Here is a 26,184-nt window from a genome sequence, read left to right on the forward strand (position 1 = left end):
CCGGCAGGCCCCCCCTCTCCCCTCAGGCAGCAGCAGCAAGTGGTGGTGAGAAGCAGCAGCAGTGGTGGCTGGAGCAGTGTCCAGGGAAGCAGGCCTCAGCAGGCAGGAGGGCGGCTGGGTGGGTAGGGAGGGCTCCGGCTGGTGCAGGAGCGGGGGGAGAGCAGCTTCTGCACCCTGCTGCCTTTCCTCCTTCTCACTAGCATCTATTTGAAAACATGGGATGGTGGGCGGGCGAAGCCCGCCCACCTTCTAAAAGCCCCTCCCCAGCCTTATGGGAGGGACACTGGACCCATGTCCAACTAATTGCTTGGGACAAATAATGAATAAAGGATCAGGGAGTGTGGGTTAGAGGTTCAAAATAAGGGAGCCGGATGGGGACACCGAGCAGAGAACCCCGGACAGCGCCCACTGCTCCTCAAAGCTGTCGATGGAGCCAGTGGACGCCGCCCAGAGGAACTCTGCCCGGATTCGTGACACAAGGGAGGAGCGGAAATAGGCCCCACAGTCGCAGAGAACCCCCTCGTCTAGCATCCTCCTCCTGGTATTGTAGATGGTGCTCTTAGCCAGAGCCAGGAGGAGGTTGACGAGGAGGTCTCGCGACTTTGTGGGGCCACGGATAGGGTGTGCGTAAATGAATAGGTGGGGGGAAAAGTGCAGCCAGAACCTCAATAAGAGGTTCTGGAGGAGCCGGAATAGGGGCTGCAACCTGGCGCATTCGAGGTAGGCGTGCGCCAGGTTCTCCCTCACGCCGCAGAAGGGGCAGGTGTCTGGGATGGGGGTAAACCGTGCCAAGTACACGCCCGTGCTCACGGCTCCGTGAAGGAGCCGCCAACTGATGTCCCCGATGGGCCGCGGAATTAGATCGGAATAGACGCTGGCCCACCGGGGTTCCCCACCCTCTACGGGTCTTAGATAGTCCCGCCATTTGGTATCAGGGCGGGACACGAGGGTGGGGAAATGCAGGGTGTGGAGCACGAGCGTGTACAGATGTTGCCTTGGCGCGGCTTGGAAACAGACCGGCTGCAGATTTTGCAGCCGGCTGGGGGTCCAGGGGTGGGGAGGCCGGGGGGGCCCGTGGAACAGGGGCCCAATAATAAGGGACGGAGGCTTTGCAGGAGGGGAGGGGCGGGGTGTACCCTCTCGCAAGGACCGCTGCAGGAAGTCGAGAGCGGGCCGCGGCAAAGCCGCCTTCACCTCCTGGAGTAGGCGCAGAGGGGTTCGGGGGGTGGAGAGCCCCATGCGCCGAGCGAGCGCTCGGGGATCCACCCAGTCCCCCCTGTCGTAGTCCAGGAGGTCTCAGACCATGGTGGTTTCTGCCAGGATCAGCCTCCGGCGCACCGAGGGAGACTCCGCCACCTGCACGCACAAGGCTGGATTGTGGAGCAGGGGCTCCGCGAGGAGGTCTGCCCCCTCGGAGGCCACAACGGACCTGGTCGCCGAGAACAGCTTCCAGGTCTGGAGGAGGTCCTGGTAGAATTCCGGCAGCTCTGAGAGGTCTCGCAGAAGACCCCTCGGGTGGATAAAAAAGAGCTGCCGGTCGTATCGGAGCCCTCGGAGGCGGCGGAGGAAGGCGCGCGCCAAGGTGCCCCATGCCGGACTACCTGCACTGAAGAGGAGTCTCTGCAGGGCCTGGAGGCGGAAGGTCCGGACCTGGCTGCGTATGCAGACCAGGCCCTGACCCCCCTCCTCCAGGGGGAGGGACAGGACCCCTGCAGAGACCCAGTGCAGTCCTGGCCAAAAGAACCCCAAAGCTGCCCTCTGGAGCTTGGCCAGGACCTCCGGGGCCGGGCGCAGGGTGTTGAGCCGGTGCCAGAGCATGGACAGGACCAGCTGATTGAGTACCAGCGCTCTCCCGCGAAGGGAGAGACACCGGAGCAGTCCCGTCCATCTCCGCAGCCGCTCACCCACCCTGGCCTGCAAACCCTGCCAGTTTTCCGGCGGAGAAGGATGCGTGGCGGATAAATAAACGCCCAGATAGAGCAGCGGACCCGCGCTCCACCTGATGGCCTGAAGCGCGGGTGGGAGGGAGCCGGCCCGCCACCCGTCCCCGACCACCAGGCCAGAGCTCTTGACCCAGTTGATCCGGGCGGAGGAGGCTGCCGAGTAGACGGCTTGGCAAGCCTCCACCCGCGCCAGGTCGCCCGGGTCCTGGACCACGAGGAGCACGTCATCGGCGTACGCCGACAGGACCAGCCGCAGCTCCGGCTCTCGAAGCACCAACCCCGTCAACCTCCTACGGAGGAGACAGAGGAAGGGCTCGATCGCCAGAGCGTACAGCTGGCCCGACAGCGGACACCCCTGACGTACCCCCCGCCCGAAGCTGACCGGCTCGGTCAGGGTCCAGTTGAGCCTGACCAAACACTCCGCGAGGGCGTACAGCACCCGGAGAAAACCCACAAACCGGGGCCCGAAGCCGAAGGCCTGCAGGGTGCCCAGGAGATACCCGTGGTCCATCCTGTCGAACGCCTTCTCCTGGTCCAGGGACAGGAGGGCGAACGACAAGCCGTCCCTACACCCGAGCTCTAAGAGATCCCGGACCAAATACAAGTTATCAAATATACTACGGCCCGGGACGGTGTAGGTCTGGTCGGGATGGATCACGTCCGCCAGCACGGACCGCAGTCGCAGCGAGATGGTTTTCGCTACGATCTTGTAGTCCGTGCTGAGGAGCGAGACGGGATGCCAATTCCGTAGGTCGCGGAGGTCCCCCCTCTTCGGCAGTAAGGCGAGCACCGCTCGCCTGCACGACAGAGGGAGGACCCCGCTCTCCAGGGACTCGGCCCAGACGGTGACGAGGTCCGGGCCGAGGACGTCCCAGAACACGCGGTAGAACTCCACGGTCAGCCCGTCCATGCCCGGGGTTTTGTTGTTGGGCATGAGACGGAGGGCTTCCGAGAACTCGGCCAGAGTGAGAGGCAGCTCCAGCCGGTCTCGGTCGCCCGCGCTGACCGTCGGGAGCTCGGTCCAGAGCGCCCTGCAGGCGTCGGCTTCGGTCGGATCCGGGGAGAACAAACTGGCGTAGAAGGCCCTGGCCCTTCCGCGCATCTCCACCGGATCCGTGAGGGGGGTGCCGTCCTCCGCCAAGAGGCAGGTGACGTGCTTTTTTGCCCCCCTCCTTTTCTCCAGGGCATAGAAGAAGCGGGAGCCGCGATCCATCTCCCGAAGGAGGTGGATGCGGGATCGGACAAAAGCGCCCCGGGCCCTGTGATCTTCCAGGGCTCGGAGCTCCTCCCGCTTCTCCCGGCACGCCTCGCGGAGGAGTGGATCCTCGGGGGCGGACGCCAGGCGCCTCTCAAGCTTCAAGACCTCCCGCTCCAGCTGCTCTATCGCCGCATCCCTCCGCCGGCTGGCGCCCCGGGAGTAGTCACGGCAGAAGAGCCGGGCGCGCACCTTCCCCACATCCCACCATCGCCGCGCCGAGGGAAAGGCGGGCCGCTGCCCCCGCCAGGCCTGCCAGAACTCCCGGAAGGACGCCACGAAGCCCACGTCCTCCAGCAAGCTATTGTTAAAATGCCAATAGGCCGGCCCCAGCCTCTCCGAAGTCAGAGAGGCCTTCACGGACACCAAATTGTGGTCCGTGAACGGGGCCGGCCGGATGCTGGAGGAGTGGGCTCGTGCCAGATGGAATCGTGATAGGTAAATGCGATCCAACCGGGAGTGGCTCGACCGTGTTTTCCCCACCCGGACGTAAGTGAAGGTGGTACTGTCGTCCGGGTGGTGGTCTCGCCAGACGTCCACCAGGGAGTGATGTTCCACGATCTCCCTGAGGACGTCCGCCGCGGCCTGGCAGTTCGCGAGTCCTACACGGTCCCGGTCATCGAGGGTGGTGTTGAAGTCCCCGCCCAGGACCAGGCCCTCGCGAGGATCCAGAGTGCCGAGGAAGGTGGCCGCCTGCCGATAAAAGGTGACCTGGTCCGGGCCCGCGTTCGGGGCATAGACGTTGACCAGGTTCAACGTCCGCCCCTCCACGCGGGCCCGGACATGCAGCAGGCGGCCCGGGACAACCTCGGCGGTCCCCAGCACCTCGGGCCGTAGGGCAGGGGAGAACAGGGTGGCCACCCCGGCCGAGTGGGCGCCGAGGTGGCTAAAATACACCCCGTCCCCCCACTCCAGCCGCCAGCCAGCCTCGACGGCTGGAGTCGTGTGGGTCTCCTGCAGGAAAACCACCGAGTACCCCCCCTCCCGAAGGAAGGAGAGCACCCGGCTCCTGCGGAGACCCGCCCTACAGCCCCGGGCATTCAATGTTGCAAAGATGGTAGAATTCATAGTGAGGGCTGGGGTAGATCCTCGCGGACAGGCGAGTCGGCGGCCTCACGCAGGCCCCGCAGCAGACCGCTCCCCGACCCGAAGGTCAGGAGAGCGTCCTGAAACCTGCGGGTCTGACGGTGGGCCGCGTCGTCCTGCCTACTGGTCCCTCTCCCCTCCTGCAACAAGGCTCTAGTGGCCTGGAGGATGGAGTGGAAGTCCCCCCAGCGCTGGAGGGCGAGCTGCACCTTTCCTTTCGCCCCGCGGTTATCCGCGAGGAATTGGCGCAGCTCGCCCTTCAGCACCGAGGGGGAACCAGGATTCTCCTCCGTCCGGGCCCCCGGATGAAGCTCACGGGCCACGGAGACGGACAAACAGGGATCCGATCCCCGACGCGGCGCCGTTGCTGCTGGCGCCACGCTGCCCGCCCCCGACCCCGGCAGGGAAGGAGGCGGCGGAGGGAACAAGGCAGCCCCCAACGGGTTGGGGACCGGGGATACAAAAACGACCCCCGAAGGGCCGCCCGCAGCTAGCGGGAACGAGACGGCCCTCGCGGGGGTGGCACTGGCGGACGTTTGGGGGGGCAGTAGGGACGGATCGGGCAACATAACGGGGACCAGGATGGGAAAAGAAGGGGGGGACGGAGAGGGAGGGGTTACCTCCACAGCAGAGCCGGGGGGAGGGGTAGGTTCAGGGCCGGACAGTGGGTCGGGGACAGGGAATGGGGCAGAGGTAGGGGTAGGGAAGGGATCGGGAACAGGGGAGGACTCGGGGCTGGAGATGGGTTCGTAAAGGGCGGAAGCGGGAGTAGGGGGAGGATCGGGACGTGGGAGGGAATCGGGATCCTGGACGGGGTCTGGGAAAGGGTCCCCTGTGGCAATCCCACCGGGCTGCGGCGCCTCCCGAATGGGAAGTTGGGGGTCGGGAACAGGAAGGGGCCCGCGCCGACGCCGGGCTCAGGTGGAGAGGCAAGTGTTAATGCCTCGGCGTCGGCCTGGATGGCATTTTCTGCTGGGCCCCCAACGGGAAAGGGGGATGACTGCCCCGCCTCGGTAGCTGGAGAGGGGGCACCCCCAACCCCGGGACCCGGCCGCTCGGCGCCAGCCGTCGCCCCAGAGGGCTCGGCGGCATCCGTTCCGGCGCTCGAGTCGGCCGGGCCAGTGGGCAGTATCAGGGGCGCCCCGAGCGTGAGGACGGGGTCAGCCACCTGGGACACGGGATCGGGGAGAGGAGGGGGCGGCGCCACAGAGTCGCCGCCCAGACCGAGGCCCGCTGGCGGGGGGTCGTCCTCCCCCTGGGTGAGCGGGGTCAGACCCAGGGCCTCGATCTCCTCGAAGATGGAGCTAAGCTCCATCCCCTCGGCCCCGGAGCCTTCCCCTCCGGCCGCCGAGGCACCAATTACCTCGGCGGGGACGGAGGGGGTCTCAGTTGAACTCAGGGCCGGGGGGGCTCCATCAGAGGCCTCCTCGTGGATAGGCTCCTCAGGGGGGACTTCATCGTCCCCCCTCGCTGCCACGGCTTCCTCGGCCGGCGCCTCCTGCTGACGCTCGCCGGGGGGGATCATGACAGCGCTGGCCCCCCTCGGGATCTTTCGGGGGGCCTTCCCGCCCTCCGTAACGGAGGGGGGAGAGGAAGCCCGCGAACGGCGGGCTTTGCGCTTCCCCCGGACGAGCGTCCAGTCCTCCAAGGTGGAGGTGGAGGGCTGGTCAGCAGGGGCAAGGCCGGGGGGCATGTTTGATTTTCGGGGGGGGCGTTGTGGCAAAGGAGGGAAGGAGGGGGATACCTCCACCTGGGGAGGGCCCTCTCCCTTGCCCGGCGGCAGCCGCGCCACCCTCTCCTCCTCGGGCCCCGCAGAGACAGATCGTGTAGAGGCGGGGCCCGCCTGCCCGCTCGGGCACGTCGGAGGGGGCGCCTCCGGCTCCCGAGCAGGGCCGTCGGTTGGAGGAGGGGCGGCCGCGGATCCCGGACTACCAGGGGGGCCGGCGGTGGTGAGGCCGGCGCCCTTACAGGCCCCGGGGGGCCCGGACGCCTCCTCCGACCGGGCCAAGGGACAGTCCCTCCGGACGTGCCCCATCGCCCGGCAGAGGAAGCACCGGGTCTCCCCCGAGGAGTAATGAATCCGATAATGGGCCCCCTGGTAGGGCACCAAGAAGGACCCCTCGAGCGCCTCCCCGCCACGCGCCGCCGGCGGCAGCTGCAGTTGTACCTGCCGGCGGAAGGATAGGACGTGGCGGAGGGCGGGGTCCTTACAGCCCAGCGGGAGAGGGCTGATGGTCGAGATGGGCTTCCCCAGGGTGGAGAGGGAAGGTAACAGGGCGGCATTAGGGAGGAAGGGCGGGACGGAGGTGAGCACCACCCGTACGCCCAGGTCCTCCAGAGGTTCGAGGGGCACGTGCACGCCCCCCACCGCCAGGCCCCTCTCCACCGCCTCCTGGGCGGCGGCCTCCGAGGCAAGGAAGAAGACCGCCTTGCCGTACATCTTGGAGGCCGCCACCACGGCCGAGGCCCCCACCACCCTCGCCATCGCCCGCACGTAGGTTTCCATGTGGGGCGAGGCGGCAACCAGGAGGCAGCGGACGCCGTGCCTCCTGGTCATGGTGGGAAAGGGGCCGCGGCCGCCAGGGATGGAGCTGGAGGCGGCAGTCGGGGCCGATGACGAGGCAGGTGAGGGGGTAGCAGCGGCCACCTGGGCGTACGCTCTGGGGGTCTTGATTGTGTCACCCCCAGAGCTGGTGGAGGGGACAGCAGGGGAAGGAGGGGCTGCGGAGGGCGGGGCGGCTTTGGCCGTGATGGATTTGGCCTTCGGGGCCGGGCTTTTGCCCTTTTTCTTCCCCCCGCCCTTTTTTCCGGCCGAGGTGATGGTTGCTCCCGTGTCTGAGGGAGCGGCGGCCGTGGCGGCGGCGGAGCTCGGGCCTGGGGTCGGGAGGTCAGCCGCAGCAGTTGTCGGGCCTGGTGGTAGCGAGAGGGGCGTGGTAGTGACTGCCTCCATCATGGAAGGGGGGGGGTAGGAAGGAGGCACAGATAACAGGAAGGGGAGCAAGGGTTCACCGCTCCTCCCCACCAGACAGCAGGCGAGGGAGGAGGGTGATTGAAATGGAGGGGGTGGGAGAGAGGGAGGGTGCTGGTTTTGGGGAGGGCAACTGAAGATATGGGGGGGGGGAGTTAGCAGCCTCACCTCCCTGCTGAGACTGTAGCAGAGGAGGAGGGCGCTAATACGGGGCGGGGGCACGCAAGGGAAGGGAAGGGTGGGGGGGGCGTATAATTGGGAGGGAAGGGGAGAAGGGGAAAAAGGGGGGGCAACTACTCCCTCCCGCCGACTGGTTGCTGGGAGGGAGAGAACCAAAAGGGGCGGATAGAGCAGGGGAACCGAGGGGCCAGCAACCACTCCTCCCCGCAAGGCTGGAGCGGAGGAGGAGGGTGCCGGCAGGGCAGACAGGGGGCAAGGTAACGGGTACAGGGCGGGGGCCGGCTCCTCCGGCTGCACTGGGATACAAGGGGGGGGGTTATGGGGCCGTTGGGGAGGTGCAGTGAACAAGGGGGCTAACTAAAAAGGGGGGGCACAAGCACTCAGGGCAGGGAGGGGGCGAGGCAAATCAGGTGGTGCTCAAGGGCTGGGGGGGGTGGGGAGGGATAAAATGGAGGCAAACAACAGCTGGGTGGGGCGGGGCACACACTCTTGGGCTGGCTGGGGCAGGGGCGTGGCAGATGACTTTGGGAGCAGGTGTGGTGGGTAAGTGGATTTGGGAAGGGAGGGAAGGAACCAAACTAAGCTAACAGGGAGGGGCAGGCAGTGGGGGGAAAAACCAAGCTGCTGGGGTAGGGTGGGTGACCGGGGGTAAGGGTGGCCCCCCAGCCAGATGTAGCTGAGGGAGGGGGGCCAAGTCCAGAAGAGGGGGGAGGGAGCACACCCACGAGCGCTGTGTGGGGCTCAACCTCGCCCACCGCTGCAGCAGAGTCCCAGGTGGAAGGCAGGGCAGCAAACCCCGCCAGGGGGAGAAGAGACAGTCCAGATGGTAAGGGGTGGTGGAGGGGGCCTTGGGGGTGGTGGCAGCAGGTGGGGTGGGGGGGCAACTGGACTGGGGGGAGGGCTCTGAGCCTCTCCCCCCGCCCCCCTTTTAGCAGTTCAATTCACCACCACCCCGGAGCAGGTTGAAAAAGCTCAGTTTGTGGTTTCCTCTTCTCCCCCTCAGCGGGGTGCAGCAGCAGCAGCAGGCAGGCGGCAGTGGAAGGCCTCTGGGTGGTAGGTGCTGGTGGGGTGGTCCTACTTCTCTGGAGCAGTGGAGGAGGGGAGAGGGAGGGCAGCCGGCAGGCCCCCCCTCTCCCCTCAGGCAGCAGCAGCAAGTGGTGGTGAGAAGCAGCAGCAGCAGTGGTGGTGGTTGGAGCAGTGTCCAGGGAAGCAGGCCTCAGCAGGCAGGAGGGCGGCTGGGTGGGTGGGGAGGGCTCCGGCTGGTGCAGGAGCGGGGGGAGAGCAGCTTCTGCACCCTGCTGCCTTTCCTCCTTCTCACTAGCATTGAATGGATATCTACTGAGCCGGTGCAAGAGGAACCCCTCAGGGAGCCATTTTGGGCCCAGCCTAGCCCTGCCCCCTCGCCTGACTGGAAGTCAAAGGGCGGGGCTAGGACTATAAGAAGGCTGCCGGGGAGCTCACTTAGGGTTTAGTGTCTGACGGAGATGGAGGCCTGTTCAGAGCTTTTGCTGGGGGAGGTTAAGCTCAGGCCTAGACCATTCTCAGCAGCCTCCCTGGAGGCCAGCCAAGGCTTCCCTGCCAGGGCTATGGAGGCCTGGCCAGGGCTATGGAGGCCTGGCCAAGTCAGCTGAACTTTCCGTGGACCCAGAGAACTGGCCTGAGCTGCTGGACCAGCTGGAATCCCGATGGGTACTGAAACACTGGGGCCAGGTGAGCCTGCAGGACGCTGCAGAGCTCCAACTCCTTGACCCCCTGGATTGGGCCAGCTGGACACTGGGGATGACGGTGCCTTGACTCCCCAACAGACCTGCTGGAGGTACAGGTACCAGCAAAGGGGGAGACAAGAAGTGGCCCAGGGGGGTAGCATGGGCTGAGCAGCCCTAGGCCAGCAAGTTATGGGCTGGAGCCCTTGCTGAGCCTGTAACAGCTGAACTGCTGCATCCTGGGCTGGGGCGCAGTGGAGTGGGTGGGTCTGTGTTGTGCCCCCCCCCCCCCCCCCGCCACCCACTAACCAGGTGGGAGTCTCCCTCTCACTGCTGCAGGTGCATTACCTGCCCGGCTCTTGAACTAGGAGCTTCTACAAACCAGTGTGTTTGTTTGTGGCCATGCCTGGCGCCAGGGCCTGGTTGCCATTTGCTGCCCTGCCCTGAGTTAAGGTCGGCTCAGCTTACTGTGTTTTGCCGCCTCGCCCTGCTTGAGGGCCCCAGCTTGCACCCGGTGCTCTGCTGCCCTGCTCGAGGGCCTGGGCTTCGGTATGGTGGTTTTGGTACCTGGCCAGGATCCGGACCGGACCTTTTAAAAGGCCAGGACTAGGACTGTTGCCCTGCCCCTAACGGCGTTAAGAGACTTGAATATATGGAGAATTTCTTCCCCCGTGGCCCGGGCCTGAAGCAAGGCCGGGCCCCTGAACTATTGTCTCTCACCCCGACCTGAAATAAGGCCGGAGATAGACTCATGGACTCGGACTATTTTAAGGCACGGTAGGGCCATAGGGCGGACTAGCCACCCATTGTACCGGGGCGGAGGAACCGCCTCCTAAAGGCCTGCCGACCTACAACTAACTGTCCCCCGGAAGGGGGGAAAAGCTCAGGCTATTGTGTCCTGAAAGACCGTGCCACCTGCCGGCAGATCTAATTCCCCGAACAGACGGCAGGGGGCGCTGTGGTGGAGCGGGAAGCCACTACACCCCCCCCTTCCTGATGTACAAAATAAAGGATGTGTGTTCAAAAATAGAAACTCTATTGAACAAAACTCGGGGAGACTGGGAAAAGGAGGTGAGAGAGGGGAGGGGGAAACCTGGGAGGAGGGAGCTGGAAGGGGGAAGCCAGGGGAAGAAGGAGGAGGGGAAGTATCAAACTATAGTACGCCATATCTTCAGTACTGTGTATAGATGTGATCTCCTCACCCCAGAAAAGATATTTTGGCCTTGGAAAAAGTTCAGAAAAGGGCAACTAAAATGATCAGGGGTTTGGAACAGGTCCCATATGAAGAGAGGCTAAAGAGACTGGGACTCTTCAGCTTAGAAAAGAGGAGACGGAGGGGGGACAGGATAGAGGTCTCTAAAAGCAGGAGTTGGGTGGAGAGGGTGCATACAGAAAAGTTCTTCATTAGTTCCCATAATAGAAGGACTAGAGGACACTAAATGAAATGAATGGGTAGCAGGCTTCAAACTAATAAAAGAAAGTTCTTCTTCACAAAGCAAATAGTCAACCTGTGGAACTCCTTGCCGCAGGAGGCTGTGAAGGCTAGAACTAGAACAGAGTTTAAAGGGAAGTGAGATCAAGTCATGGAGGTTGGGTCCATGGAGTGCTATTAGCCAGGGGGTAGAAATGGTGTCCCTGGTCTGTTTGTGGAAGGCTGAAGATGGATGGCACGAGACAAATGGCTCGGTCATTGTCTTCGGTCCATCCCCTCCAAGGTACCTAGTGTGGGCCGCTGTCGGGTGGCTGGCTCATGCCGTGCCATGTGCAGGGTCTGCTGGCTGGGCGCTGGCAGGCTTGCATCTGGCACGGGCACCGTAGCCAGACCGTACCCCTGTAAGGACTCCGGGGTCAGGAGGGGGGCAGACAAGTTTCCCTGCTGGTGCCCAGAGTGGCCACCAGGGAAAGCTGGGGAGGGCTAGCCTCCCACTAGTTCGAATTAAGGGGCTACACAGCCCTTAATTTGAACTAGTTAATTCGAACTAGGCGTTAGTCCTCGTGGAATGAGGTTTACCTAGTTCGAATCAAGTGCTCCGTTAGTTTGAATTAAGTTCCAGCTAGCGGTGTGTATGTGTAGCGCCTATTAAAGTTAATTCGAACTAACGGCTGTTAGTAACTTTGTACTGTAGACATACCCTAACTGTTAACCATTGGTGTTTGTAATGGGAAGGAGACTAATTGTTGTTATATTTAATAGACAGTATATAAACTGCTTCATAATTGCTTGTATTCGAAGATCTGCCTCGGGGGGGACGTTAGTTTGAATTAACTTTGATAGGCGCTACACTAGCGCTCCGCTAGTTCGAACTTAATTCGAACTAGCGGCGCGCTTAGTTCGAACTAGGTAAACCTCATTCTATGAGGATTAAGCCTAGTTCGAACTTACTAGTTCGAATTAAGGGCTGTGTAGCCCCTTAATTCGAACTAGTGGGAGGCTAGCCCTCCCCAGCTTGCCCTGGTGGCCACTCTGGCCAATACCAGGGAAACTCGTATGCCCCCCCTCCTGGCCCCGGACCCCTTAAAGGGGCACAGGCTGGCTACGATGCCCGTGCCAGGTGCAAGCCTGCCAGCACCCAGCTAGCAGACCCTGCATCTGGCACGGCTCGAGCCAGCCACCCGATGCCCCCAGCCCTCCCCCTCTTCCCGGGGCCAGGCTGGCGGCTCCCGGGAGCTTGCCCGGGACCGCAAGAGGCAGGCACCCGCCTGGTCTAGTGCGGACATCGTGGACCTCATCCACGACCTCCGCACTAGGCACAGGAAAGCGGCCGTCTAGGGCAGGAGAGCTGCCAGCCTGGCCACCAAGGAGCAGGTGTGCATGAAAATCAAGGTGGTCCACTGAGACCCTGTCAGCCGACGGTCAGGGCAGTGTGTGCGTGTGTTACACCCAAGTCTTCAACTGCTGAGACACAGTCTCGTTGCAGTGGGCAGCCTAGGGGGCTGGAGGGTGCCCTGAAAAATAGTTTAACGTCTGTGACTTTACTGCTAGGACCAGGGTCCTGTCGCAGAGGGCAGCCAACAGGCTCTCAGATGCCCCGAGTTTATAGGAAGAGCTTATTACACCTTAGATTTCAGCTGCTAGAATTCGTAATTCCTTCGCAGCGGGCAGCCTTGGGGAAAGACTGAAAGGTGCCCCAGTGGATTCTGCCACCTGGGTGTGACACAAATCCAAATGCCCAAGCTCTCCCTATATCTGTCCCTAACACTGGCTGAAGTTCTTTTAAATTGTGCTTGGTTCTGTTACAGCAACTGAAGGAGTCAGGTTAAAGCTTAAACAGTTACAGGTTTATTGAGGAAGCTTATAAATCATATGGTTACAATGGCTATTGCTCTTTTTCTTAACTACTAGCAAAATATAGATCTTAAAAATGGTTACAAAGAAGATAAAGATCGAAGAATAGAAATAATGGTACCAAGTAACAGCTTACTCTTTCTATGAGTACACTTAAGACAGAGGACCACATCCAGGTACAATTTTTACCCCCTTCTGTGCCTCTCGAGTCCAGCATGTCAGGCCAGGGCCGGTCCCTCAATTCCTAGGAAAGACGAAAATACGAGGTGGGCGTCCCCATTGACCTCCCGAGGTTCTAACACCTAACCCGACCAGCAGGAAGAGGGTAGAATGACACTCAAAGTGAGTGTGTGCTGGACCTATTTTTATACCCATGGGGTCACGTATTTCTCTTTCTTGTCTGTCATGCCAAATGGTGCTGGTTTGTCTTTTGTGAGACCAGTTCTTACAAGGGAGTTGTGAACTTAATTTACACTTGTAAGAGCGATAACTAAATTGGAATTACTGGGGATTCTTTTCTCAGTGGGAAATTCCTCTCCCAGGGACTGTGTGTGTGTTCGAATCAACATGGGTGCCAGCCGGGGCAGTTCTCGCAGCCTCGAGGCCAGCTTATTGACTTAATCGCTCTCTCTCCACATATCTGTTTTCAGGTCCTCAGGATCAGATGAGCCAGCATAGACTATGCTGATATTATTGCTCCTTCTCTGTCCTGTATGCTTCAGGAACCTCAGAGAGGCAAATAAGATGGATGAGATGGGGGGGGGGAGAGGGGGCGCGGTCTGTCTGGCTACATTCCACCCCCTGATACGACACACCATGTCCCAGGAATGCAAGATGGTGGCTTGCCAGTACCTCTTGCCCACCTTGGAGGAATCTAAAAGTACCCAATGGCCTGATTAGAGGGTTCAGGATCTAGGAATTGACTAGGGTCCTTTCCTAGTGCTCTATATCAAATGTGCACACAAGAGATAGCTACATTAACTAGGCATTGCACAATACATAGGGTTATGCAGAAAAGGAGTACAACAATCAAAACAAAACAGTGGTCATAATAGAGTGTAGGAAAGGAGTTAAGGAAAGTTTTAGCTGTTGGGCTAACCAATTTAGCCATGAGTTATTTACATTCTTAGTTACAGCATGTCTTATCCCATACTGTCCGTTGCCATTTCCCTTGCCTTCCCCCCCCCCCCCCCCCAAAGTTATTTTGAGGACTGCGGTAGTCACTGTCATCGAACCACACCGGTCCCCATCTGAAGATGTCACTTTGTTTCACCAGTCATTTGGGCTGAGAGGGACAAACTCGATTCCCAGTCCAGTGGAGGAGTCAAGTAAGGTGTTCTGGTACAGCAGTAGCAGTTGGGATGAGGAAGAAGACCATGGCGAGTTGGAGTGCCATGTCTCATTTCAATAGTCTGTAACTAACAACAGTAGTTGCAAGCGCTACAACAGCAAGCGGGGGTGTGTGTGTGTACACACACACACACACACACACACACACACACACGCACACACAAGTTCATGGTGGTTTCCTGGATCCACACCAGCATTGGGAGGGATCCATCCCACTGGAGCGCTGTTCAGGGATATTGCCTCAGTTTCCTGTGATAAAACATAAGGTTCGCCGGTCTTGGATACAATCCAAGCCTCAGTAATGGATATTGGTGTTAGCCCAGCGTCTGCAGTGGTCCAGACTCCTTTTCCCTTGTAGGAGTGCAGTAAATGGGTTTGTGTTCCCAAACTGGGGTGTTGGGACAAGGGCTATTAAGCGGTTTAGTCCCATGACTGTAAACAACCCTGTTGCCACTGGGGTTGAGTAAGTAAAACCCATTCCTGAAACAATTTCCACTCCAGTTAAAACATACTTCCACCCTTGCTTACTGGTGGGTAGTGTACCAATATAATATACTTGCCAGGTTGTCCATAGTACTTTTCCATCTTTTAGTTTGGCAAACCATTGTCCTTCTGTTATGTTTCCTTGAGTTCAGCACATAAGGTGCAAGCTTGTACCAGATCTTTGGCTTGTTTGTGGGTGATAGGCCACCCCTGGCATGTGCCTGCTGCACCAGCTCATCGCTTTCTGTGTATCCCAAGGTTTCATGTAGCCAAATGTACAGGCGTTCCCAATCCACCTGGGCAGCAAAAATGTGTACTGCTGCATCTGCTAGGTTATTTAGCTGTGCAGCTAGAGTATTATTCTTTTGGACACATGACTTGTGCTTAAGGCATGTGGGGTTGCATGCTGGTATATCCATTTCCAGTATTCCAATCTCCAAACAGGTTTTCCTATTTCCCAGTTATTATTCTTCCAATTAGTTATCCACTGGGTGGCTCCAGCCCATATAGCACAGGAGTTAGTGTAGATGGTACTGGCCCCTGCCTCACAAGCTAATTTGATTGCTGCCAGCTCTGCAAGCTGAGCTGTTCCTTCTATGTTTGTGGTCAGGGGTGCAGTGGATGTGTCTGCTGAAACAGCAACAGCCTTCCCTGTCCACTTTCCTTTGAAATAGCCAGGCAGCCTGTATTTACATATAATGTTGAATTTAAAAGGAAGCCAAAAGTGTTATCAACTCAGCCTTGAAAAGAGACAGTGAAGTTTCAAAGCTTGAGTTTCTAAAATAATAATTTGGTTTCTAGAAAGTTAAATGTCCTTTAAGAATTGAATGCCCAACAGAAGCACTATCCAATTTGTGCCTTGTCTATTTGCAATTTTAAGCAAGAGGACATTATCCAAAATAAAACTAGTTCATTTGAAACCCACAAAATAGTTACAATATATAGAGCTCATTCTTTTATGCAGTTAACCAATTAAGTTTCAGTAGAATCCCTAATTTTCCTTTGCAGATTTAACAAAGGTGTGCAAAGACAAAATGTTTGCATTTGATTGTTTCTTTGCCTAGATGGTTTGCACAGTGCTTAAGGAAGAGGCTGCAAAGAAACAAGGTGTCATTTTAAAACAAGATTTCCCTTCACATATTACAACCATTACTTAATTCCTTCCACACTCCCATGGAGTCCACCTTTTATCTTCACATTCCCTCAAATCACTTGCTTTGTCCTTTCAAAGAAAATGTCTCGTTCCTAGTAACTTTCCAATGTCTGCTCTACTTTCCTTATTCCTTCAACTATGCCCATAGGGCTCCAAACTTTTTGCCTTCCCCTTTTTTTCACATGCTTTTTCCTTCTTATGGTCCATCCTAATTCCTGCTAAATGACTTTTTCCAATGACACATGTTTGTCTACTATTAATTTGGTAAGGAGGGTGAGCTTGTTCACTAAGCCTCATACCTCCTGGTCCTTTTCTTAAGCATATTCCTGAGGGAAGAAAAAATAAATACATCTGGGTATGTCTACACTACCCCGCTAGTTCGAACTAGGAGGGTAATATAGGCATACCGCACTTGCAAATGAAGCCCGGGATTTGAATTTCCCGGGCTTCATTTGCATAAGCGGGGAGCCGCCATTTTTAAAACCCCGCTGGTTCGAACCCCGTGCCGCGCGGCTACACGGGGCTCGAACTAGGTAGTTCGGACTAGGCTTCCTATTCCGAACTACCGGTACACCTCGTTCATGTAGCCAAATGTACACAAGGTGTACCGGTAGTTCGGAATAGGAAGCCTAGTCTGAACTACCTAGTTCGTGTCCCGTGTAGCCGCGCTGCACGGGGTTTCAACCAGCAGGATTTTAAAAATGGCGGCTCCCCTCTTATGCAGATGAAGCCCGGGAAATTCAAATCCCGGGCTTCATTTGCAAGTGCGGTATGCCTACATTACCCTGCTAGTTCGAACTAGGAGGGTAGTGTAGACATACCCTCTGAGAGTTGCTTTAACTCTCAGCACCCATCCTTAAGGGAATCTAGCTCTGTCTGGGTACTGAGGGACATGCATTTCTACCTCTCTACGTCTGCAGCAGAGGCTTTTACATTTTGCAGTTTCATGTTTGCATTCTTATCAGTCAATTTTGAAGAACACCTCTTTACAGGTTTTCCACAGAAGACAAAAGCTGCAGCTGTTTCCCTCTCCATTGGAGTTGAGGGTTTACATATCCACAAGTAGTTAGCCAATTTGTCTTCTAGGTCTGAAATTGTATGGATAGCAATTAACACTTGATCAGACCAAGGGCTATGCCCGAATCTTTGCAAGATTTTGTTCAAAAAGGGGTAACATTTTTTTTTTCAAATGCCAATTGCTTAGTCTTCTCTCTGGGAGCCTTCTTAAAAGACTGCTTACATTTAAACATTTTCTAGTATACCCAACCTCCTATTGGGACTAAAATAGCAATACCAATACCTCCTCTTTTTTTTTTTTTTTTTTTTTTTTTCTTTTTGGAGGACTACAATTTGAACTTTCTGATCTCAGGTAGTTTGCTGATAATACTTAGCTATTACCTGCAAAGCTTCTTTGTGCTGCCAGCTAGGGCATTTACATCACAAAGGAAATCACAACCTGTTGTGGCTCTTGGAGCTTTCACAGCATTTAATCTGTTTGCAGACCCCCGACCCTAGCCTAACTTAAAAGAAAAACCCTAACTACGCCTGACGCACCCGACAAACAGACTCTGACGGCCGATGTGCTGCGACCCAACGTTTTACTATACTATTTGGGGGGGGGAAGGGTAGGAGCTGGGACAGAGTACTCTGGGGTGACCCAAGCGACCCTGCTACGGGGCTTGGGTAAACATGTCCACCAGGGCCTCTCTTCCCCAACCCTGGCGAGGGAGGGGGTGGCGGAGGGAACAAGGCAGCCCCTAAGGGACTGGGGACACAAATACCACCCCCGAGGGCCACCCGCAGCTAGCGGGAATGTGACGGGCCCCATGGGGGTGGCAATAACAGGGAGATGGTGGAGGGGGAGCGTGCATCACTGTGGGGACGGGGTGGGGGGGTAGGTAGGATCGGGGCCGGATGATAGGTCGGGAGCAGAGGTGGGGGTGAAGGTGGTGGTGGGAGAGGGGCTTGGAACGGGACTGGATTCGGGGCTGGATACAGGTTCATACAAAGGGGTGGAATCGGGACCAAGGGCATGAACAGGGATGACGGGAGGGTCGGGACAGGGAGGGGGACTGGAGCTTTGGACGGGGGCTAAGGGAAGTTCCCCCAGGTCTAGGCCACCGGGCTGTGGCGCCTCCTGAATGGGGTTGGGGATTGGAGGGGCAGAGGTGGGGACGGGGCCCGCACTGATGCCGGGCGCAGATGGCTGGGCAGAGCGTCTCTCTACAGCCACGGCGTTGGCTAGAGTGTTGATTACTGGGCCCCCAACAGGGAGGGAAGGCGACCGCCCTGTCTCAAGGGTCGAGGAGGGGGCTCCCTCAAGCCCGGGACCCGGCTGCTGGGTGCCAGCCGTTGCCCCTGAGGGCTCGGAGGCCTCCGACACAGCGCCCGAATCGGCCGGGAAGATGGGCAAAACCAGGGACACCCTCAGAGTGAGGACGGGGTTGGCCACCTGGGGCATGCGGGGGGGGGGGGCGGCCCAGCAGAGTTTCCGCCCAGACCGAGGCCCGTTGGCAGGGGGTTGTCCTCCCCCTGAGTGAGTGGGATCAGACCTAGGGACTCAATCTCCTCCAACATGGAGCTGATCTCCACCCCCATGGCCCCAGAGTCCTCCCTGCTGGCCACAATTACCTCAGCAGTGGCAACGGGGGGGCACAGATGGTGCAGGGGCCGGGGAGCTCCACCTGAGGCCTCCTCAGAGATGGGCTCCGAAGGGGAGACAGTGCCGTCCCCCCTCGCTGCAACAGCTTCCTCCTCGGCCGGCTCCTCCTGCTGACACTCGTCAGGGGAGTTTTCAGCAGCGCTGGCCCCCCTTAGTGTTTTGCAGACGGGGGCCTTCCCACCCTCCTCCTCATCGGAGCAGGGAGATTGATCCTGCAGGCCACGGACTCAGCGCTTCCTCCGGACGAGCGTCCAGCTCTCCGAGGTGGAGGGCTGGTCAGCAGGGGCAAGGCGAGGGGGCGCAGATGTTTTTCTAGGGGGTTGGAGAGGCAAGGGAGGGAGAGATGGGGGTAGAGAAACCTCCCCCTGGGGGGAGCCCTCTCCCTCGCCTCGCAGCCACTCCTCCCCGCTGGCTGAAGGCAGATAAAGAGGGCATGGGGGGGGGGTTGCAATCGGGGGGTGGGGGAGGGGAAGCAACCACTCCCTCCTGCTAAATATTTTGTAGGGAGAGAAGGCGCTAGCGGAGGAAGGGTGTGCGTGGGAAACTGAGGAAGGGGGGGTAGCAGCTGCTCCTCCCTGCGAGACTGCAGCAGAGGAGGAAGGTGCCAGAGGGAGGGGTAGGGACGAAAAGAGGGGGGGAGTTCGCGAGTGGGGAGGGGGTGGGGGATGGGGAAAGCAACTCCCTCCCTCCCTGCAAAGGTCTACTCTAGCAGGAGGGAGCAGGGCACCAGTGGAGACAGGGCATAAATAGGAAAATGAGGAAAGGGGGGACGCGAGCAGCCACTCCTCCCTCTGAGGCTGAAACAGTGGAGGTGGGTGCCAGAGGAAGGGATAAGGACACGGGGGAAGGGGGGGGTTGCGATTAGGGTGGGAGGGGGATGGAGAAAGCAACCACTCCCTCCCACTGGACTGTTTGCACGGAGGGAGGGCACTAGTGGAGGCAGGGCACAGATGGGGAACTGAGGGGGTCAGGAGCCAGCAACCACTCCTCCCTGCAAAGCTGGAAACAGAGGAGGAGGGCACTGGTGGGATATGGCAAGGGACACAGTACGGGTGTGTCAGCCGACGGTCAGGGCAGTGTGTGTGTGTATGCTTCTGAGAAAAGGTTTAACATCCGTGTCTTTACTGCTAGGACCGGGGTCCCGTCGCAGAGGGTGGCCAGCAGGCCAACAGACGCCTTGTTATATAGGAAGAGCTTATTACACCTTGGATTTTAACTGCTAGAACACAAAGTTCCTTCGCAGCGGGCAGCCTGGGAAAGGCTGGAAAGGTGCCCCAACGGATCTTGTCACCTGGGAGTGACACGGATCCAAACGCCCAAGCTCTCCCTATGTCTGTCCCTTTATGACCGGCTGAAGTTCTTTTAAATTGTGCTTGGTTCTGTTACAGCAACTGAAGGAGTCAGGTTAAAGCTTAAACAGTTACAGGTTTATTAAAAGACTTATAAAAGCATATGGTTACAATGGCTATTGCTCTATTTCTTAAATGCTAGCAAATTATATATATATATATATATATATATATATGTCTTAAAAATGATCACAGGAAAAAGGTAAAGATAGAGAATAGAAATAATGGTACCAAGTGACAGCTTAATCTTTAAAGAGCTCTAAGTCTACGTGTGTGTATATATATACTTAAACAAAGGACCACATCCAGGTACAATTTTTACTTCTTTCTGTGCCTCTCAACTCCAGCGTGTCAGGCCAGGGCTGGTCTCTCAATTCCTAGGAAAGACGAATACGAGGTGGGCGTCCCCTTGGAACCTCGGGAGGTCAAACACCTAACCCGACCAGCAGATAGATGGTAGATTGACACTCAGAGAAAATGCGCTGCTGCACCTATCTTATACCCCTGGAAGCCCGTATTCTCTTCCTTATCTAAGATGCCGAATTGTACTGGTCCGTTTTGTGGCGCCAGTTCTTACAAGCAAGTTTCAAGTTAATTTACACTTGCAAGAGAGATAACTAAATTGTGAATACTAGACATTTTTTTACTGGGCGAGAGATTCCTCCCCCCGCGGATGGATGTGTGTTCGTATCAATATGGGTTTCAGTCAAGGGCACTCCTTGGCAGCCTCTTGGTCAGCAATTGGCGTATCTCTGTTTACAGCCATTCACGGTCACACAGCCTGGGCCTTCTGCTCTGTGTGCCCTGTATGCTCCAGGCAAGCAAAAATGAATGTTACAAGAAAGTTCCTGTCTAGCTACAGGGTGCGGGATGGGGGCTGGTTCCTCCGGCTGCACTGGGATACAGGGGGGAACTATGGGGCCATTAAGGGGGGGCTGCAGTGTACGGGGGGGAATTAACTAAAAGGAGAGGAGGGACAAGTGCTCAGGGAGGGGACCAGGGCACGCAGGGCAATGGCAAAGGGGTAATGGGAGGCTGGGGGAGGAGGGAACTACTGGGTAAGTAAAGGGCAGGACGAGGCAAGGCAGCAACTGGGGGGCAGGGCACACACTAAAGCAGGCTATCTGGGGCAGGGGTGGGACAAGCAACAAACTCTCTGGGGCTGGGTGGGGTGGGTGAGCAAACTCAGGGAGGAAGGAGGAAAACAAACTGGGCTAGCAGGGCGAGGCAGGCAGCAGGGAAGGAGACAAGGTGCAGTGGTGGGGGGCGAGGCAGGGTGAGCAGGGGTGAGGGAGGCCCCCCAGCCAAGCTCAGCTAAGGGGGGGGGCACGCCCACAAGTGCTTGCGGAGGCTCAGTCCTCACCCACTGCTGCAGCGGAACAGTCCCGGGTGGAAAAAGGGGGTGAGTAGCTAGCCCCGCTGAGGGGCAAGGAGCAAGTCCAGGTGGTGCAAGGGGGTTGGTGGAGTGGGATGGCGGGGGTGGTGGAAGTAGGGGAGGGCAACTGGACTGGGAGGAGGGCTCTGCACCTCTCCCCTGGCCCCCCTCACAACAACTCAATTTACCACCACCCTAGGAGCACAGGTGCTAAAGTCTCAGTCCCAGAAAACAAACCCCCTCCACAAGTGTCGGTGGTGGTCCTCTTTCTCCTCCTCCTTGACAGGGTGTAGGTGTTGCAGCAGCGGGCGGGTGGCAGCCAGTCAGGGAAGGCTGCTCATGGTGGTGGGTGCTGGTGGGTTCCTCTTCACCTCTCCCTCCAGGGGGAGACAGGCTGGCAGGTCCCCCCCCCCCCCCCAAACAGCAGCAAGCTGTGTGTGGTGGCAGCAGCAGTCCAAGGAGGGAGAGGCCCAGCAACAGCAGGCAACCCCAGGAGATGGCTGGCCAGGGAGGGCTCCCAGGAGCAGCAGCCAGCCAGCCAGGCAGGCAGGGCAGGGGAGAGAAGGGTGCTCCAGAACACAGGAGAGGAGCAGCAGCCACAGCCTGCTCCTCCTCCTCTAGAGCCGGATGCTGAGGGGGCACCCACGGACCCTAGGGGGAGGTGCCTCTCCCTGAGCCTTGGTGGGCAGCACCTGGCCCTAGCAACCCACCTGTCAGGAAGCCAGGAGGAGGGGCCAGGGATATAAAAGGCCAACCAGAGAGCCCAGTCAGGCCACTGTGACCAAGGAAGTCAGAAGCCTCCCCTGCGCTCCCAAGTGAGGAGTTGGACCCAGGGGAAGCCGAGGACTGCCCGGAGGGTTTGTTTACCTGGCCAAAGGACTCCGAACCATGGTGTCCAGATGACCTGCTCTGGCCCCAGGTACAACCCGAGGGGGGAAATGAAAAACAGCCCAGGGATAGTTGACCCTTGTTTGGTAGAAGGTCAGCGTGTTGCAGTATGTATCCCCACTGACCCAGCAGCCAACTGCTCTGCTGTTGCTAAGGCCCTGGGCTGGGACGCAGTGGAGTGGGCGGACCTGTGCCCCCCCCTGCCACCCCACTCTTGGGTAGCAGTCTCCCACCTCTGCTGTTCCCATTCAGCAGCCTGCATTTGCTGGACCTCCGCCTGAGCAAGGGGACCCAGCTGTGGTTGTTGCAAACGGGCCTTGAACTATTTGTGTATGTTTGTCTGCTACCCCACTCTGAACCAGGGCTTGGTCCTACAAACTGTTTTCCTGATGCCTGCCCTGATCCAGGGTCTGGGCATTGAAGTTGCCTGTTACCCCTCCCTGAATTAGGGTTGGGCCTGAGGACAGTCTTTGGGGTGTATTGTCGTCTTGCCGGGAACAAGGGCTGGCACATAACTTTTTATTATAGACTGCATGTTGGTGTAGTGGGGCCTATTTGAAAGCATGGGAAGGTGGGCGGACAAAGCCCACCCACGTTCTAAAAGCCCCTCCCCAGCCTTATGGGAGGGACAACTGGACCCATGTCCAACTAATCACGGGGGACAAATAATGACAAAAGGCTCAAGGAGTGCGGGTCACAGGTTCAGAACAAGGGAACCGGATGGGGACACCGAGCAGAGAACCCCGGACAGCGCCCACTGCTCCTCAAAGCTGTCGAAGGAGCCAGTGGACGCCGCCCAGAGGAACTCTGCCCGGGTACGTGACACAAGGGAGGAGCGGAGATAGGCCCCACAGTCACAGAGAACCCCCTCGTCTAGCATCCTCTCCCTGGTGTTACAGATGGCAGCTTTAGCTAAGGCCAGGAGGAGGTTGATGAGGAGGTCCTGCGACTTTGTGGGGCCACAGATTGGGTGTGCGTAAATGAAAAGGTGTGGGGAAAAGTGCAGCCAGAACCTCAATGGGGTATGTCTACACTACAAAGTTAATTTGAACTAACAGCCATTAGTTCGAATTAACTTTAATAGGGCCTACACATGCAAACCGCTAGTTCGAATTTAAATCAAACTAGCAGAGTGCTTAATTCAAACTAGCGGAGTGCTTAATTTAAACTAGGTAAACCTCATTCCACGAGGAGTAACGCCTAGTTCGAGTTAAGTAGTTTGAATTAAGGGCTGTGTAGCCCGCCTGGTCTAGTGCGGAGATCGTTGACCTCATCAAGGTTTGGGGGGAAGCCTCCAACATCCACAATCTCCTCACTGGCCACAGGAACGCAGCCATCTACAGCCGCATGGCTGACAGCCTGGCCACCAGAGGCCACAGGAACGCAGCCATCTACAGCCGCATGGCTGACAGCCTGGCCACCAGAGGCCACATGCAGACCTGGGAGCAGGTCCATTGCAAAAATCAAGGACCTGCGGCAGGCCTACTCCAGGGCCTCCCAGCCAGGGGCTGACCTGGAGGCCTGCCTTCATTATGAGGCCGTGGACCGCATCCTGGGGGCTCACGCAGTCCATGCCCCCCAGGTGGTGATCGACCCCGGGGCAGAGGGCCCCGTCCTTGACACGGAGGAGGAGGATGACAAGAGCCAAGAGCCTGCAGGGAGCCTGCCCAGGACCCCCGAGGCATCCCACAGAGCACATTGGCTGTGTCTTCCACGGCCGAAGAGGGCTCCACATGTGACTGCTATCATGCTCCCCTTATGTGTATGGGGGGGGGGGGGGGAGGAGGGAGAAGGAAGAGGGAGCCCAGGGACCATGCGCCTGGGCCTTGCCCACCATGGAGCAGCAGCTGGGTGTCAGGCAGGGGCCCTGGCCCGTTCGCCACGTTGACCTCGCCTTGCAGACAGGGGCTGGGTTTCACCCACTGTGTCCTGTCAGGGGTGCATGCCCCCAGTGTGCCTCAGTGTCCCCTGACTGTCCTCATATAGCCCCTCTCAGGGCAAGTTACAGTCTGTATGGGTTGCTCATCATTGACATTTGTCACAATGGCTCGGCTTACCTAGTCGGCCTTATGATAGGCCCGCAAACCAGAGTCTTTGTCTTCAGCCCCTAGCCAAGGGGCGTCTTGGCTGGCCCGCTTCCAGCCTTTGCTGGCTAACCCCAGCTTGTCTCCCTCCAAGGAGCTCCTGCTTTCTCTGCAGTCAACCCTCCACTGGCTCCCCTCACTAAGCAACCTGTGCTTCTCTATATACACCTGCCAGCTGGGCTCACACGTGCCCTAATGATTACAGCTGGCTTCTACAAGCCAATTGTGCTGTCCTAGATAGTTGCCAGCTGGGCTCTCCCTAGCCCAAACAGCTCCAGCTGGCCTCTTTCTTTCTAGCCCTGGCTCAGGGCCTGAGTCCTGGTCTTAAAGGGCCAGTGCAGGGCAGGCGCCCTGTCACACACCTTCCCCTTCGGATCAAGCTCCCCTTTTTCGGCCGGCCCCCAGCCAGGCCTCTCCTATGCCCTCTCTCGGGATCTGGTTTCTCCCCCTGGCCTCAGCTACCGCCAGGTCTGCCCTGGCTGCCTCTGAGCATGCCCCACAACGTCGGCGGGTTGGCAGGCGTGCTCCCCAGAGGGTCGCCCCACCGATGTCAGTGTGGGGCAACCCTGCCCCATCACTCAACCCCCTTTCCAGGACTCCATCCCCTTCCGCCATTTCATTGTTAGTTATGGACCTAGAAAAAAAATCCGCATTGTTATGGGCTCTCCCCGGCCTGTGGCAGACCTCAAATTTATAAGGCTGTAAGGCCACATACCATCTCATAATCCTAGGGTTGGTCTCCTTCATTGTCTGAAGCCATCGTAATGGCGCATGGTCCGTTATCAGTGTGAATGTTCCCCCTAGCAGATAATAGCGTAGTGCCTCTATGGCCCACTTAGCTGCCAGGGCCTCCTTCTCGATCGTGGCATACTGTTGTTCCCTCGGGAGTAATTTTCTGCTTAAATACAGGATGGGGTGTTCCTCCCCTTCCTGCTCTTGCGAGAGGACAGCTCCGATCCCTCTGACGCATCTGTCTGTACTATAAACGGTTTTGTAAAATCGGGTTGATGAAGAACCGGTGTCTGCGTCAGTTGGTGCTTTAATGCTCTGAACGCATTTTCGCACTGCGGGGTCCACTGGACCCTTTGGGGTCTTGTATTTTGGGTCAGATCTGTCAAGGGCGCTGCAATCGTGGCGAAATTGGGTATGAATCGCCGGTAGTAACCGGCTAGACCCAGGAACTGGCAGACTTGCCTTTTTGTGGTGGGGGCTTTATAATTTCGCAGGGCTTCCACCTTGTCCACCTGGGGTTTTATCCTTCCCCGTCCCACCCGGTAGCCTAAGTAGGACACCTCTCTTTGTCCATAATGGCACTTACTTGAGTTAGCCGTGAGCTTGGCCATGGCCAGCGCCCCAAGGACCGCCTTCAAATGCCGCAGATGTTCCATCCAGGTTTCACTAAAAATGACAATGTCATCAATATATGCAGCCGCATACTCACGATGTTCCTGTAGTACCTTGTCCATTAGCCTCTGGAACGTCGCTGCCGCCCCATTCAGTCCAAAAGGCATGGTGTTGAATTGGAACAGGCCAAAAGGCGTGGCAAACGCGGTCTTGCTCTCCAAGGCTGTCGTCAGGGGAATCTGCCAATAGCCTTTGGTGAGGTCGAGCGTAGATATGTAGTGGGCTTTGCCCAAGCGCGCCAGCAGTTCGTTTACTCGTGGCATAGGATACGCATCAAATCGCGAGATTGCGTTGATCTTCCGAAAGTCTATGCAAAATCATATCGTGCCGTCGGGTTTAGGCACCAACACAGTGGGGCTACGCCGCTCGCTCTTAGATTCTCTGATCACCCCCATTTGCAGCATCCGCTGCAGCTCCTCCTGAACTGGCCCCCACATTTTCCGGGGAAGGGGTCGTATGTGGTCCCGGATCTTCTTACCTGGGGTTGTCGAGATATGGTGACTCATAAGGGGGGGTCTTACCCGGTTGTGTGGTTAGAACCTGTTCGAAATCCCGAAGGAGGGAGTTCAGCTCTTTTTGCTGTTCCTCCGTCAGTTCTGCCCCGATGTGCACTGTCCCTTCTGCCTTCAAGTTGCCTCCCCAGGGTCTTCTCTCGTCCCAAATGTCCGGCCCAGGGATTCGCATGTGCTAGGTCTAATACCTGCCTGCGATACCGTGCGGGGACCAACAACTGGCTAACCTCTGTCTGCCCGTCGGCCGACCGTGCGATCCGATATAATCGATCGGCTCTTACCTCGAATCGCGGTGTTGGTCGAACAGCTGCCCCCATGCCGGGGTCCCCAGTCTCTCCTGCCCCTTGTTCCCAGGCATGGGTTAAGGAGGGGTCTTCCCGTTGGTCTCTTGTGAAGTCCTCATCCCCTCCTATTTCCTCCGAGCTGAGGGTTTTCTCAGGGTCTGGTTCCTCCTCCGGGCCTTGGGATGTTCCCCTTTTCCAGTCCTCCATCCCTGCTGGTGG

Source organism: Pelodiscus sinensis, chromosome W (assembly GCF_052426305.1).
Source record: "Pelodiscus sinensis isolate ZL-2025 chromosome W, ASM5242630v1, whole genome shotgun sequence".
Taxonomy (NCBI): Eukaryota; Metazoa; Chordata; order Testudines; family Trionychidae; genus Pelodiscus; species Pelodiscus sinensis.